The 5,888-nt window shown below is 48.2% G+C and overlaps 1 protein-coding gene across 1 annotated transcript in view; it reads right to left on the reverse strand.

The window, feature by feature from the left end:
• Positions 1-1,094: 1,094 nt before the first annotated feature.
• The window catches only part of TFAP2B (transcription factor AP-2 beta), a 75,164-nt gene continuing 70,370 nt past the window's right edge, over positions 1,095-5,888 (reverse strand). Inside the window, exon 12 of the mRNA XM_019520945.1 lies at positions 1,095-1,248. The gene's annotated coding sequence lies outside the window, so the exon portion shown is untranslated. The remainder of the gene's footprint in view (positions 1,249-5,888) is intronic.

Consider the following 5,888-nt stretch of genomic DNA (forward strand, 5'->3'; position numbering starts at 1 on the left):
GGGGGGGGGGGGGGGGGGGGGGGGGGATTGACCCTGGGAGATCCTGGGGTCAAAACAACTGATGACGAAAAGAAGCAGGGTGGCACCCATGGTGGCAGCATGCACCACCCAAAACTGGAGCCTGGCTGGCCAGAGCCATGCCCCATCTGTCAGCCAGGCTCCCTGCTGCAGGATCACTGTGGCTGCAGCTCCCCAAGGCCCACAGGACCCCAGGTAAGACTGCTGGGACCAACACAGTTGCTGGTCCCAGTCTCCCCTACCCTACCCAGGGTAACCTGCTGTGCGCCAGAGCACATGTGGCACAAGCATTCGCTGGGGACAAGTAGCAGCAGAATAAAATGTGCTGTTGCTGTCCATCCCCAGGGAAACACATATTACCACTCATCTGGACATGGCCATTGGGCTTATCTTATGAATTCTGTTTGCACACCTAACAGTGCTTACATTGCATTGCATCCCACAGCATCATGAAAGGATCTCAAGGGACCCCAGAGGGCTGAGCCTCCCCAGTTGAGAATCACTGACTTAGCTTTCACATTTGTGTTTTTTTATTGTGGATTTCAAAGTGTTTCATAAAGGAGACTAAAGACTGCTGACCCATTAATGGATGGAAGAATTGAGGGATGAAATAGCTGACTCAAAGCTAATGGCCAAGGTAGTAGCAGAAACCATGTTTCCTGACTTCTATTCCGGATATCTTTTAACTGGACTACACTATCTAAGAAGGGGTTGCCCATTGAACAAAATGGCTACTCCAGGATAATTGTTCAAGACTAGATATCTCAGTCACCTCAGAGAGTGACTTTTTCCAATTTCCAAGCACGTTTGTTCCACAATAAGTTTGTCCAAACTTATATCACAAGAGCTATTCCAGAATTGTGGCATTGCTATTTTGGTTTATTTACAAGTGTAGACAAGCCTAAGGCATGCCAAAAGGAGTGTGTGTAGGTCTATGAGAAGCAGTAAAAGGGAAGGTAAAACAAATTTTAAAAGTCAGTGTACTGGCAATGACAATGGGAACATTGCTCATAGCATCATTTTCAATCACACTGGCACACAAACCACTCTGAGCTGAGCAAATAATTTGTAGTGGGGAAGAGCAAATTGATGATTTTAATTCCTTTTTTGTGGTTGCACATGGTCATCAGGATTACGGTTTCTTCTTTGTTTGAAATAATTTGCCAGCCCTTTTCTGCTGGCAAGTCTCAGTCCCAAGCCAAACCATGAGCAGCTCAATGTATCTGTTATCTGAAAATTAAGCAACATTAATTAGTTTTGATCAGGCACATGGGGTAAGGACTATTATTTCTCTTCTGAGGTTGGATTAATGTAATTCTTCAAAACTTGTTTCCAGTGCGAATATATGTGTAAAGAACTGAAAATATCCTCTAATGTTACTCTAATAGACTCTAATAATATCCTTTAATAATCACTCGAATGTCTGTCTTCACAAACATTGCTGCAGTAAGCTTTACAGTAAACTTAATGGAAACAAAACACAAGACAGGCATAGAGTCATAGCATCATAGAGAAAGGAGGGCTGGAAGGGACCTCTGGAGGTCATCTAGGCCAACCCTCTACCTACAGCAAGATCATCCCTATCCAAACTATCCAATACATTAATAATCTAAAGTCTATATAAGACTGCCATCAACCCTGACACAGCACAGACCTAACACCAGCATGAACATAGGAAAAGCAAGTTTGGTATTTTGTTTGAGCAAATCGATCTTTTTGGAGGCTAGCCTAGCTCTGCTTACCCTGGATTTGCTAATCTATGTCCTCTTTGGCCCTGATTCTGCAGTCTTCATGCATGGTAGTGAGCACTTACGTATGCACAGAGCCCCGTTACAATAGGTGAGACTGTTCGTAACTCTCAGTTTCCTTAGGCAAGGGCTGTATAGTCTGACACTTTATCTTAGAAAGCCAGAGTTGCACTTCTGATTATGTTGAATAGACACTACCTATCACCCCATCTGCTACAGAAACATCAATTTGCAGTCACTCTGTCACAGTTGTGCTGTTGTACAGGCCTGCATTATAGTCATTCCATCACACACGTATTCAGTCACAGACACACTCAGCCACACTTGCTTTCAATTTCGATCATTCCCTCTTACCTCCATTAACATACTCAGACACTTTCACATTCAGTTACGTACACACTGCCCAACACTCAGCTTCCGTTATACTCACAGTACGCCCACACTTAATCACAATCACACGCTCATACTCCCAGTGCTACACCCCTTTTCAATTACAATCACATGCAAGGACACCGGGGATGTTGTGCCTGCAACATTGTCCTTCCTTCACATTCACATCCACTTATTGTCAGTAGCCCCCACTGGGGTTTCCAGGCCTGCTTCTCACATTTATAAGCCCATGGGAAATGCTAACTTCCCTTCACCATTTGACTATGTTGGAAAGTGGAAAGGAACAGATCCTGACCCACCTATTGGCATGTTCTAAATGATTTAGGCCCCCTAGGAATAATTCTATTCTACCCTGCTCAAATCCCTGAAAAACCTTGTGTGTAAAAAGTGGGTGGGTCCTCTTCCTCTTCACTGCTCTTTGTGACTTATTCTGGTGACAGCATATGACAAATGTAGATGCATTCATGGATTTGCAGATGAACAAGGTGGAATAGAATTGGACTCAGGTGCCTAAATCCACCTTACTTACCTAATAGGTGGAATAGCATCTGGCCCCTTAAGCCGTTTTCCGAGATGGGAAAAGCATGTGCATTTGTTACCAGTCAAAAAGGAAGGCTGCTATCCATAAGGAGCTTTGCCCACAAAGGAAAGCTCCCATAATGCTTCCACCATATCAGGATGATAGTGCCCAGGACCATGGTATCATAAGGATTTCATCATGCACAGCAAGAAACAGCCACCGCCTTGAACAGCTTACACTCTAAATAGACAAATGGTGTATCTACACATGCACTTTAATGCACAATAGAATATTTTACTGCACATTAAAGTGTCACTAAAAAACTAACATTATGCTAATGTGCAGTAAAATAGTCTACTGTGCATTGACCATCACTAAAAAAGCATGCAAATGCACTATTGTGCATTAGCACAATGTAATGCGCATTAATTTAGTACCTCACATTGAAGGTACTAAATTTAATGAGCATTAGAAAAGGTACATTAATGCATGTGTAGATGTGCCCAATGTGAATTAAGTTTAAGCACTCTTGTCACTGTGGTACATGAGCACATGACAGCTGTTAATGAACTCATCTGAACCACACATCTTTGCAAGGAAGAAATATCATTATACCTACTCTAGAGAAGAACCTGAGCCTGCAACGATCAAGGGTGACACTAGGATGCATGTGAAATCAGTGGCAGAACCGGGAAATAAATCTGGAAAGCCTGAATCATAGTCCAGAGCATTAACCAGAATTTCATCTTTCCCTTTTCTTGGCCCATATTCAAAGGCTAACCCTTTGTCAACTGACATCAGTAAGAAGGCACCTGTTAATTTTAGTGGTGGTGGAAATGAAACCTGGGTCCTACAAATTCATCAGCAGTAGACTGATCTCAGTGGTGTGTTAGACCTGAGTAACTCTGCCAGTGAAAATGTAGAGCAGAGGTGGTAATCTGCACTGAATGGCATTTAAAACCAGAAACTTGCACAGTAGGTGCATCTACATAAGCAATTAGTTGCTATTAAATTTACTGTGCATTGTCTTACTGTGCAGTATCTGATTTTTGGCAGGTGTCTACACATGCCGTGAACTGGCACTAAAGTTAGTTCCAGTTCCCTCCAGCCCTGCCATGTCCCCTTGTAGCCACCAGGGGGAGCGCAAGCCTCTGGCCCCAGCTGCCAGCACTTGGCAATCATGTTGAAGACAGACCCAGCTGCCAGCATTTGGCAGCCATCTTTAAAACACAGCCCGGCACTCTGCAGTATGGGCAGACACTTCCCCTGTTAAGAGAAGCAGCATGGCACAGATATAGGCAGCATGTGGCAGCTCTGCTCCTGCCCCAGCTGCACATCTCAGCCATGGCTGCACCACCCTTTGGCCCTGGCACTCAGGAACAGGGTCCCCAGATCTTCCTGGCTATCTTGGTTGTACTGCTGGCCTGTTGCCATCACCACTGCCTGACTCACAGCCATCTCGTTCTGCCCAGCTCCCCCACACACAGTGACCAACTGGACAGCTGCCGCACGCCCTCCCAGGGCCCCTGCTGCTGCACAGCTGCTGCAACCAGCCAAAATGATGAGGAGCTCCAGGATGTCTCCAGCACCATTGTGTCTGGGCCCGCCATGCCAGTCAGGACTGGTGGCAGCACATAGTACAACATGACTGGGATGACAAGCAGTGGGTTGATGCCTTCAGGATGACCCAGGGCATCTTTGCTGACCTGCTTCACCATATCTGGCCCCACCTGGAGCACCAGGACACTGGCATACGTCCTGCTTTTCCCACTGACACCTGCGTGGCCCTGGTGCTGTTCAAGGTTACCTGTGGTATGTGAGGCACCTATTTGGGATAGACAAGGCCATCACTAGGGAGGCCATCCTGGACGTATGTGGTGCCATCAAGATGTGCTGGCAGATATAGTCCGTCCATGCATCTATGACCCCCCAGTTGATGGCCACAGGGTTTCAGGCACTGGGGTTCTCCCAGTGTATTGGGGTCCTGGATGGGATGCATATCCCTGTCACCTGTCCACCCCACTCAAGCCAGCCCCACTATAGCCACAGGGAGTTCCACTTAGTGGTCCTCCAGGCAGTCGCCGACCACCAGGGTACTTTCACCCATGTCAGAGGCAGCTGGGTGGGCAGCGTGCACAATGCACTGGTATTCCACAACTCTGGACTTGGTGTGATTGTGGAGAGCAGGCATTTTACTCCAGGAGTGGAGGACATGCAGCTGGACACGATCATCATCCCACCCCTCCTCACCAGGGACCCAATCTACCTTCTACTCCTGTGGGTGATGAGCACCTGGGCACCTGGACCCCACCATACCTATTTTAACCAGTCCCTCAGCCAAACCCCCACCCTCATTAAGTGCACCTTTGGCTGCCTCAAAGGCTGCTGGCAATCCCTTATGGCCCACCTTGATGTGACCGAGAGAAAGCTCCCCTGGGTGATCATAGCAGTATGCATGCTGCACAATATTTGTGAGGTCTGAGAAGAGGTGTTCAGAGAGGCCTAGGTAGAGGAAGCACTTGGACGGAGGCAACCTGGTGGTGGGAGCTCCAGCGCCTGCAGCAGGTCCCCTCTGGTGAGGCGCCAAGTGAGGTACACACCTGCCAGTGGGGGGCAGGACACGAGATGTGGGAGGCCCTGGTGGACCACCACTTACAGCATTCCTCCCTCTACCCACAGACCCTCTAGTCCCTGCCCATACCCAGCACCACTCTCAGAGCATGCACATGGTTGAAAATAAAAGATTTATTCCCCTCACAACCCGCCCCCCTGCTCCCTCCCCCCACTCAACAGATAAAGCTCTCTTGCCCCTCCCTCCTCAACACACAGATCCCCTTCCCCCCCCAAAAAAAACACAGCCTCTCCACCACCTCCCCACCCACAACAATAAATAAACCCTCTTCCCAATGTAAAAAACTATATACAAGAGTCTCAAGCTTTTATTGCCCTGGAGTGGGGGTCATGGGGTGGGGGTGCCTGGAAGGCAGAGCCTGGGGGCAGACGACCAGCACCCAGGCCTTGGACCATTCCCCTGCAGGTCTGGGGGCCATGGAACCTGTGATGGGCAGTGGGCTTGTCCTGCAGTAACTCTGGACAGTGCTCCTCAGGGGCAGGCAGCTCCCCCTGGCTGCCTGAGTCCAGGGTGTGTCCCCTTGCAGTGAAATGCCTGGCACCTCTGAGTCCTCAGGCATGTAGCATCAGAGTGAGGGGCA

The sequence above is a fragment of the Gavialis gangeticus genome, unplaced genomic scaffold, assembly GCF_001723915.1.
Source record: "Gavialis gangeticus isolate Ggan-Ray unplaced genomic scaffold, GavGan_comp1, whole genome shotgun sequence".
In the NCBI taxonomy this organism is placed as follows: domain Eukaryota; kingdom Metazoa; phylum Chordata; order Crocodylia; family Gavialidae; genus Gavialis; species Gavialis gangeticus.